Below are 11,390 nucleotides of genomic sequence, written 5' to 3' on the forward strand. Positions count from 1 at the left end.
GCAGACGAGCAGTGGCTGGTATTGCCTTTACCGCCCCACATGCCCACATGAGCAGCAGCGTGGTGAAGACCGAAGCCGGGTTCGGGAGGACTTGCCCCACCCCACATCCCAGGATGCAACACGCTCTGCACAGCCACTCCTTCCTCCCACTCGCTGCCAGAAAGTTCAGCAGGCTGGGGGGAAGCCTTTTAACCCAGTGGCGATCATTCTTACGATCGCCTGCCAAGGTTCATTGAACCTCAGGTTCAAAGGCCAGGATTAAAAATTGGGTTGGGCGGGAGGGCAACACCGGGATCAGGCTCAATCCTGGCATTGCACATGAGCAGCCTAGCCCAGCCTAACCCTGAGCAGACCTAGCCAGGGTTAGGCTGCTCGTGTTAATAGCCTTTCAGTCTTAAATAAAAGGTCAAATGCTTTACTGCAGGATCAAGCCATCCAAAATGTGAGAAGTGTGTGCATATTTCCTCACCCTGACATAGCTCTCTATATACCACAAGGCCAGTTTTTAAAGATCCTACATGACCTGATTATCAAGCCAGAGGTTGCTGGTTCGAATCCCCGCTGGTATGTTTCCCAGACTATGGGAAACACTTATATCAGGCAGCAGCAGTATAAGAAGATGCTGAATGGCATCATCTCATACTGCACGGGAGGAGGCAATGGTCAACCCCTCCTATATTCTACCAAGGACAGTGTATTCAGGGCTCTGTGGTCACCAGGAGTCAAAACCGACTTGACAGCACACTTTAACTTTACCTTACTTTTTGTAAATAATGGGCACAATTTACTGAGGATGTCTTATTTGCAAACTCTGTTGAGATGAACCAAATTGCACATGCTGGTTTTTATGTATGCAGCTGTGAAGAAAACAAAAATATACAAACCATGTGGTCGATTATATTGGCCTCCAAGGGTATTGGGTAGCTGTATAATGTAATTATTTCCTTATTCTTCTCATGGCAACACGATGAATATTTTGGAACTTTGGAAGTGTAATTTGGAAGTGTAATTTATTTGCTGCAGTTGCTGCTATTTTGTGTAGTTGGCATGATTTAGTGCTTTATAGCTTCAAAGGCATTTTCTAGTAGTGTGTTAATAATAAATTAGAAGAGAATTGCTCAGAACAAAATGTTTGAGGTTATCAGAGCTCAATGTTCAGAACTCTTGATGACTCACAAGTTTAGCAGTGAATGCATGATTAAAAGGACATTTGCTCCTTTGATTGGGAAGAGAGAGCTCTATTTTATTTATTTCACCTAGTAAATCACTTAGGCGATGTCCTGTCTAAAAATGATGTAATTATGGAGAATTAATTGCAATAAAATTGTGTTTATTCTGCACTGTATTTATTTATTTAGCATATTTGTATACCACCCAAAGCTCACATCTCTGGGTGGTTTAAAATAAAACAACACAGATTTAAAAGAAAGTTAAGAAATTAAAGCAACTAGCCGACCCCGCACAGAGTATCTGTGCACTCTTTGGGGCCGGCGGTTACCTCCACCCACCCCGTACCTTCTGCCCCAGTCTCCACTTCTAGGCCAGGCCTCCTCTCCTCCCCACTGCCACTTCTGCCCCCCTTTCTCCCCCCCCCCGGGCCTTGCCTCTGCGGCTGGGCTGGGCCCGCCACTGCCTCTGGCCTCTGCAGCCAGGCCTGCTGCTACCACGGCGACCAATCCTCTGGGTGCGCCTCAGCCAATCAGGCCCATCCACCACCCAGCCAATCAGCTGGGCGCTGGGATGCACATTCCAAGGCACACCCAGGAGAATTATATATATAGATTTAAACCAATATAGGTTTCAGTATTCTGCCTAACTATAGAATGAGAAGGTAAACCAGATTTAGAAAACTTACATTTCTTCACGTGTATTCAGTGATCACCTTGGATCATGGGGCCCATTTGCCAACTATCTGGCTATTTGGTGGCTACAAGAAGACCCTATTCATGGCAGCTGCCTGCCCCAAATGATCTAATTGATTATGTACACTGAACAGCAAGATCTCATTTATGTCATTCTGCACAAACAAGTTATTTCAAATATTTGTTGTGGTGTGCCAAAAGCTGATACTTGTGTGCTGGAAGAGTCAGACAACTGGCTTCAACTGGGAGTTACCACATGCAGGCTTTCAAATCACTTTTCCTGAAGCTACTCTGTGCTCAGTGGTAGCTGTTAATGACCTTAAATGGCTGAGGTTCTTATTGCTTCCTCCCTTTCAGGGAAATATGGGGCTGGGGCTGTAGCTCAGTGGTAAAGTATCTGCTTTGCATGCTGAAAGTCCCAGGTTCAATCCCTGACATCTCCAGGTAGGGCTGAAGAAGACACCTGCCTGAAACCTCGAAGGATTGCAACCAGTCAATGTAGACAATACTGAGCTAGATGGATCAATGGTTTAAATCCGTATTAGGCAGCTTCCAATGTTCGGGCACTATCAGTCAGTATAGGAAGCACATTTAGGCTATGTCTTAATAGTAAGAGCTGTTCAACAGTGATACAGTCTGCCTTGTGCAGTGGTAGGCTCTCCTTTTCAAGAGATTTTCAACAGAGGCTGAATGATGATCTGTCAGGGATATTGTAGCAGTTTCCTGCACTGAGCAGAGGGTTGGACTCAAGGTCCCGTCCAACCCTAAAATTCTATGATTCCATGGAATTTATCTTTTGATCTTGCACTGAGCACAGAATCTCAAGTTTGGGGTCCTATGCATCTTAAATGCATTAGTTGAAGGTGTTTGGCGTCAGTACTGAGAATTAAACACCAATATACTTGCTGAACATATTAATTTAATTCCATAAGCTACTTAAGCATTGTGAAAAGTAGCAAAGCAAACAAACATATGCCAAAGGCCGCACTGCCAAATATGATACTAGTTTGAAATACCAGACTAAATGCAGATTCCTCCCAATCTCTTCTTCCTCTCCTCTGCCCATAATTGTTCAAGTCAAGCAACAGTAAGTTGGTTGGTATAGTGCCTTGTAGTAATAACCAAGAAGTGGATAATAAAAAACATCAAGATTTTTGTGGGGTGTGTGTCCATGAATGTGCTTTCAAAGAGTTTTGGCAACAAAAAGGAGAGTAAGTACTGGCAGCAATTGTTCATCTGGCAGCCTCTCTTTGATCTCCACATCAGTGAACTTAATCTCTGTAATATCCTATCTTGTAAGACTCAAAGATGCTTAATTAGCAACACAAGTTCCCGAAGGTTTTATACTGTAGAGGGTAAATTACTGCCCTACATTAATAGATCTATGATGAGGGTCATTGAATTAATTACTTAGTGAGAAACTTGTATTTATATGTCAATATGTGTACAGTCAACAAGAACATTGCAGTATTTTCTTTGTATCTTTCATACAGTTTTTGTTTTTAACAAGGATATATTTGAATTGGTCTTAGTGGGTTGCAGATTCCAGAATCACAGAAAAACACTAATTGAACCTCCCAGCTGTATCAGTGCTCAAATTACAAGAGGGCCAGAAGGGCTTACATTTTGTGATACCCCCCCCCCCACCAACTACCATATTTAGAGGATTAAGAGGGGGCACAATTGGTTAAAACTGGGGAAATCTGGAGGGTGAGGCTGGTGGATGTTACTAAGGGCCCACTATTCTCATAATCTGAGTAATGTTTATGAACAATTTATATACCCAGTTGAAATAGTAGATTCAAAATGAGTGCCATGGCTCTGTCCAGTAAGACAAAAAAGAAAACAATACTGTATCTTGTCCCCAACACAGACCACCAAATGGAAGATGTGGTAGAGGACTCATGTGGCCCTGATGAACTCCTACTCCATCGGAATTTAGAAAGCTGTCTTTTCAGAAGACTAGTCTGATAAGACCATTGATCCATTTAGCTCAGTAGTGTTTCCACTGAGTGCCAGCAGCTCTCCAAGGTTTCAGACAGGAGTCTTACCCAGCCCTCCCTAGAGATACCAGAGATGAAACTTGGGACCTTTTGCATGCAAAGCCGATACTTTTCCACTGAGCTATAGCCCAATTCAAGTAGAGGCAAACCAGGAATCACCACATCAGCTCCCAGGACCTTACATTCACCTCATTTAGAGACTCCAGAGGATCTGCCAAGAATGCCAAAAACAATTTGAAAATGTATAATAGGCGTAAGACCATTACCACCATAGAATGTTTCACTGATGATGACAATGCTTACCAGTTCCTCTCCATCCAGTCCCGCTGTGTTATTGTAGGTAACTGGATCAGAATGTTCTTAAGTAGGGAAAAGGGAAAAGAAGGACAGGTGCATGATTTGTTTGGCTAGAAATCTGCCCACGTGCTCTTCTGTTTCTAGGATTGTGAGTGCCAGACCTTTCTTCCACCACACATGTGGTAAGCATACAGGGGAACTAGGAGGAGTATGTGAAGCCTAAATTAGGCCCCACATTAGGACATTCCTTGATTTTGTTAGCCCACATTACTGGTTGCATCTTTATAATTCAGAAATTCCATTTGCTGTTATTTCTCAATAGAGAATTTCTTGTACATTACAACAGAACAATTCCTAATAATCATATTGGCATAAAAACTGTTTATCAAATTTTGGAATTCCCTTGGTGTTGAGCATCTAGTCTCATGTTTGTTCCATTTAGCAAGTAGTCAAACAAGTTCCAAAAGCCTGCTTGCTTTATAAAGCTGTATAATGATGTTGTTAAATAACTTGCTTCAATCTCAACAACTCTAAGATATAGTATACTGAATAATGCAAAATCCTTGATTTTATAAGGGGATGAGTCACATCCTGAACTGTCCATTATGTTGTAACATGTCTGTGTTTACTTATCCTTGTGGCCCTGTGTGAATTTGTGTATATTTCCATTAAAAACACTAGGTTAAATGGACTGTTAAATGGCGCTAGTGCAGCAAAGCATTTATTATGTAGGACTTTGAGTCAGATTATGACTAGGGAAGCATTGTGAGCCTTGGAAAGATATGGCTAAGTTACACAGAGCTAATTGATGGTTCCTTAAAGGCCCCAAGACCATTAATGGCTTTGTAAGATGAGCATCTGTATTTGCCAAAGCATAAAACTCCTGTGGTACACTTGTACATTTGTTCCTTTTGCACAAATGCCAACTGACTGCAGACATTCCCACACTACTGTTTGGCACATCATAAATGTGGCAGCCACAAGTCAAAGATATAAACCATTATCTTTGCCATTCAGGCATTCACCAATGACTTGGCACACTGCCATTTCAACAATATATTATAAGCCAGACAGTTTAAATAGGATTACCTCATCTTTCATATGATCAAATATTACTGACTTCCTCTGCTCTCCTCAGTTGTAGATATTTGAAAAGATTATTTGCTGTGGCCTGCATATATCACTGCTTTAGTTGAAAGCCGGGACATAGTAATGTTTGTTCCTCAACCAAGTTCATGCTTGATTGACAATGGGAGGTGGCAAGAACACATGACAGGCCCTGGAAATTCCCACTGTGAATTTTCAATCAAACATTAGTACACAAGCACAAAATTTCCCCCCTTACCCCCATAAAACTTTAACATGAAATTGTGGTTGCAACAGAAATATTCAGGAACAAGAATGCCTTAGTAAAGTTTTGTTGATCTGATACAGCAGGGGGCAGGGGGAAATCTTGCTGTATAAAGACCTATAAATATATACGAATACAATGAATATTTATGTGCCACTTTTCATCAGAAGTTTCCATAGATATAAATAAATATTTGTTGTGGCATTAGCTTTTCTGGGCCCGAACCAGGCAGTATTAGCAGAAGGCACCCATGAGCAGCTGCTGAGGGCCCAGGTGGGGCTCCCACTGTCTCATTAACTCCACGGGCTTCCTGGGTAGGATGGGACCCAGCTGCAAACCTCTCCCTGCCTGTTGCCAGGAGATGTGGGTTTCTTTCATTCTTGGCAGGCTGGGAGCAGAAACAACAGTGTATTAGCTGGTGATTGCAGCCTGCCATATTTTACCCCACAGTGCCTCATATAATGTCTTTACACTACATGGGCATTACAGGTGAAAAAATATGGCAGGCAGCAGGTGCCACCTAGAACACGATTGTTATTGCCATCCTGCCAAGAATAGGGGGGGGAAACCCCTCTATTGGCCTTCATAGTGGGGGGGGCACCCAGGTTGGAGGCATCCTATCCGAAGTTGCCTTGCTGAGGGTCACCTCAAACCTGGAGTCACATTTCATCAGATACTCTGCCCATGAAAATGTATACCACTATACAGTTGTTAGAGGAGAGCTGGTCCTGGAAAGGAGAGCTGGTCTTGTGGTAGCAAGCATGACTTGTCCCCTTCGCTAAGCAGGGTCCGCTCTGGTTGCATATGAATGGGATACTAGAAGTGAACACTAAGATATTCCTCTCGGGATGGAGCCACTCTGGGAAGAGCAGAAGGTTTCACGTTCCCTCCCTGGCTTCTCCAAGATAGGGCTGAGAGAGATTCCTGCCTGCAACCCTGGAGAAGCCGCTGCCAGTCTGTGAAGATAATACTGAGCTAAATATAGACCAGTGGTCTGACTCAGTATATGGCAGCTTCCTATGTTTCTATGTTCCTAGTATTTAAAGCTGCCATGAGACTCTTGGTTGCTTTTGCTGTGACAGACTAGCATGGCTATGCCTCTGGAATAAAGATTGGGACATTCTTAAAACATATTTACCACATCTGTTCTAAGTGCAGCATTGTCATTGAGTACAGCTATTTGACCCTTTCCTTTTGCTTTTGTTAGCAAAATAAGCCAAGTAAATCGAAGTTCAGAGGTTCTTGTCCCAGCACTTCCCAGGGGGTGGAGCACAGAGGCAGATCCACTAAAGGCCAACCCAAAGAGTATGAGCCAAGAAGTCTGACCAAAGGGAATTAGAATGAGGCTGCAGGGCTGTAGCAAACGGAAAGATAGAAAGGGAACCAGAGAGTCTCTAGGAGAAGACTTGGGAGTCATATAAACAAAGCCAAAGTCGGGGTCTTGCTCAGGGAATGACCCAGGTCTTGCTTGGAAGCATTTATAACTTGTCAGGCCTCAACTGATCTCTGGGGCAGGCTGTATGGAGATAGTCCAGTTGAGGAACAGGCAAACAAAGAATGAAGCATCAAAAGCAGAAGATGTGGTTGAAAGTGGGCAGTTTAAACACTAGATCAGAAGAAAGATGAAAGCAGAGGGCTAGAGGCAGGAGGCATGGTGAAAACTGGGCTGGTGGTCAGATACCAGAGTAGGAGGACAAAAATTAATAACTACTTGATTCAGATTGCTCATACTGCTAAATGCAGGGGAGTTTTAAAGGGCCTGATGCATCCTCATTGGGTTAAGGGGTCAGCTGAATGCTCTTAGCTCAGTATTGCAGCTAGTGGTTAGCTTTGCTAGTGGTTAGTCTTAATCCACCTGGCTGGCTGAAGGGTGAGTATGGGGTGGTGTAGGAGTTAAGAAGTCTAAGACAGTTGCTGGAAGTCCCAGTGTGAGACACCCACCCCGCCCCACTAATGTCCCTGATAATAACTAACCCCAGTCAGAAAGAACCAATTGAGAGAGGGAGATGTGTTGAAATTTGAGAAGAAAATGCTTCTGTGTTTTTTCTTCATTCTGCAGCCTTCAGTTTCTCATCAAATGGGCCTAATGAGGAGGCACTTCCTTGTTCAATTTCCTGACAGTTTTGAGCTATCCGTTATGTTATTCTTCAGGAATTTTGATCTAAGTCATCCAGCAGGTGAAACTAACAAATGGTATCGATTTAAGTTTCAAAGTCATGATCTGAAAAACAAAATATCTCTAGAATGGGTAGAAATACATGTATATGGTCAAGCCAGAATAAATAAATTGTAGCTAACTGAGGTAAGACTTGGCAGGTAGCTCACACCTGCTGTGCGGATGCATTAAGTATGTCTTGTAAATATTTTATATCTTCCCCCTGTTAAGTGAATGTACCCTTTTTTAAAAAAAAAGTCTAACTATTCATGAACCATAAAATAAATACATGTACTTCACAGATGAAATGTTAGACAAACTTTCATATGTGCAGTACAACTGGCTAACTTCTGTTTTGCTAAAAGGTGAACTCTGGTTGGTGTTTTCCCCTTTCTCTTTAAGGGCTAAAAGTAGTTTGTGTTCAGTCAACAGTAAAAAGTGGACATGGGTGAGGAAGAAAGGAAGGTCAAAATAGAAGGAGTTGTGGATCTATGACACATGAAGCTTGACCCCACACATGTTTATTTGGAAGCACATTCCATTGAATTAAATGGGGCTTATTTCCAAATGTGCACAGGATTGCACATTATTTTGAAGTAGTGCCCTATTCTATTCCATAACTGGCTCACAGAACTTAAGATACCTTTCTTATTTCATAAAAATATTTATTTATGTAATATTTCCATTGCATTTTAATTGCAAACACACAAAAACATAAAGAAGCATACCCAGTTACATAAATTGTTTGTGGCCAGGACACTCCAAACAAATTAGTATTGTGCATTGTGCAAGATGGACTAAAATTAGGAAATAGATTTCATAATCATATTTATTTATTTCATTTGTTTGGATTTCTAATTGGATGTCTAACTGACAAATGGTCAAACTGGGTTACACTAAATTTACAAGCATTAACAAAATAATAGCTAAAATATAAACTATTATTTATATTAATAACAGTTAATATAAGATAAACTCCAATGAGACCCAGCAACGTTAGAATCCTTGCTAATCAGATCTACTTGATGCCTCTAAATGTTCAGCTTAAATAGAGAGTCCTCACAGTGGCTTCAGGAGATGCTCAGGCAAACTCATGGTGGTGAAGTAGCCACGATCTCCGTATGTGCCCTCACTGGATGGATGCACAGATGATACATTGGTCAACTAGATGGGGCATGGGACTCACTGTGGCATAGGTGTAATTTCCCACTCAATCAATGCAATTGTTCCTGGGCAAGCTAATGAGTAGGATCACAGTGCTGTCATAGTTGTCTACATTGCTTTTTATAAGATTTTTGGACAGGATTGAGGAGTTGTGCAGTCACAATAGGGTTGCAGTAGTGCTCTAATCACTGGCTTGAAAAGATCAGTGCAAGCATGAGGCTCAAGAGGTGGAAATTACTGGACAAAACTTGTAGCACTTGGGCCTAAACTCATCACCTCTAACTGCTGGTGGTAGCATTATGTCTAGGTTACCTAGCAGATGCTCTACAATAGTGTTGCCTCATTCAAGATGGTGACACATTAGAGCTATCACTCTGAGACATCTCTTCAAAATGATGATAGTGCCATCTTGGAGATGTTTCTCCCTGTCCCACCCAGGGATGGACTGGGGGCATTGAGAGGGCAGTGGAATGTATATGGGGCGGGCACTGGGTTTTGAGCAGGATGGGTACTGAAGGGTGGGAGTATTCACTGCTGCCAAGTGAATGCATGGGCACCCTGCAGGTGGGGCACACTGGGAATATGCCCTGTTGCCCTGTGGGCCAGTCCGAGCCTGGTCCCACCCCTACTATAGCTACCCCTGCTATTTGAAGAAATTGACCAGATGTGGGACGGAGGCCAACTGAAGGGAAAGAACAGAGAAGCAGCTGGAATGGAAGTGGTTCTGTGTGCCTCTGACTAAACAGAGCACTGCAGGAGTGTCCTAGATGCCCCTCCTACTTTAAAGGGCCAAGCAGCATAGATAGGATTGAATCATAGTGTTCTCTCGTGCTAGAGAGATCAAAGTAGCATCAGGGGAGTAAGAAATGGAGCAAGGAAGAGGAGAGGAGAGGAAGGGAGGAGGAAGGAGAACAAGCAAGTGACTGCAGGAAGTTTTCCACACCCAGTTTTTAGTTCACCTCCTCTGGAATGGAGTGGGGTGCATTCACATATCAGCCAAATTTATCCTGAAGTCCCTACAAGCTATCAGGGAGCACTTTACATACAATTTGGATTTTTCACCACACATTATTATTATTATTACATTTATATCCCGCTCTTCCTCCAAGGAGCCCAGAGCGGTGTACTACATACTTAAGTTTCTCTTTCACAACAACCCTGTGAAGTAGGTTAGGCTGAGAGAGAAGTGACTGACCCAGAGTCACCCAGCTAGTATCATGGCTGAATGGAGATTTGAACTTGTGTCTCCCCGGTCCTAGTCCAGCACTCTAACCACTACACCACGCTGGCTCTTTATCTTCATTAGAGTATCCCAATTTATAGCTGGGGTTAAAAAAAATCCATTTTTTGTGTCAGGGTCTCTCTCTCTCTCTCTCTCTCTCTCTCTTTCCAATTTCAGACTCACAGTAAAGCCTAGTAGAAAATCCATGGTAAAGCCTGCTGTCTGGGAAAGCTCCAGGAGGAGGAGGAGGAAGAAGAAGAAGAGCGTAGAGGAGATAAGTGGTGGAATGAGCAAGGAAGCATGCTATGCAAAAGTATCTACAGTGCTGAACAATGTCTCTCTGCTACTACTCTGCAGTGATTTGGCACACTTGCTATATGCACTCTTGTGTTTTCTGTTCTTATATTGGGGAGGTCTTTGCTTTCGTCTCTGTTGGAATGATGGGCATAGAATGGTGCATGTTCACAAGAATCTACAGCTGACTGCCTCATTCAGTTTCTTTTACGCAAAAGTAACCCTGGTTTTGAATAAAGGGCTATGAAAGAAATTTTCATTCTATTCATATTTGCATTGTTTTTAAATTAATCATTAAATAGTATTTATTTAATAAGTACATGATGTAAAATAATGTATTATTACCTCCACATAGAGGACAATATAAGAACTCCATGCTAAGATGTCCTATATAAACTCAGACATTTCCAACAGCTGTTAGGTTAATTTTGCCTAGATTGCATGATATCTCATTGCAACTGCAATTTTTACAACATAGAAAGGCATTTCCATTTAATATTGCATCCAGACAGATCGGAGTAGCCTTTATTTATCTACTCTGTACATGCATCATATTAAAGCTTATAATAGAATAATCAAGAGTGTTCCATGTGAAATTTCTGCCTCAAAACTGGTACTACTTGCAAGAACCTCTAGTACAGGAAGATGAGGTTAGATCTGCACTCCAGTCATTATCAAGTTGGAAGGCTACAGGAATTAATGGAATAGCTATAGAAATATGGCAGGCAACAGAAGAGGAATCAGTCAAGGCTGTAATCAAACTATGCAAGCAAATTTGGAGAACGACACAGTGGCCAACAGACTGGAAGAGGTCAGTTGACATACCCATACCAAATTATTTATTTATTTATTTATTTGATATATTTGTAGACTGCCTAAAACACAAGTCTCTGGATGGTTTACAACAAAACAATAAAAACAACAAATAAAAATGTTAAAACATTACAACCATTTAAAATTTAAAATAATGTTAAAACTATTTAAAACTGTCAACAGTATCTAATTAAAAGCCTGGGTGAACAAATGTGTCTTGACTGCCTTT

At 42.0% G+C, this 11,390-nt stretch overlaps 1 long non-coding RNA gene across 1 annotated transcript; it reads left to right on the top strand.

Annotated features, from left to right (window-relative positions):
• The first annotated feature begins 1,704 nt into the window (after positions 1-1,704).
• Positions 1,705-10,601, top strand: LOC128330030 (uncharacterized). The gene is made up of 3 exons (XR_008309927.1): positions 1,705-1,831; positions 7,573-7,690; positions 10,232-10,601. It is a non-coding gene; the product is annotated as an uncharacterized LOC128330030 (long non-coding RNA).
• Positions 10,602-11,390: the final 789 nt, after the last annotated feature.

The sequence above is a fragment of the Hemicordylus capensis genome, chromosome 6 (assembly GCF_027244095.1).
Source record: "Hemicordylus capensis ecotype Gifberg chromosome 6, rHemCap1.1.pri, whole genome shotgun sequence".
Classification (NCBI taxonomy): Eukaryota; Metazoa; Chordata; class Lepidosauria; order Squamata; family Cordylidae; genus Hemicordylus; species Hemicordylus capensis.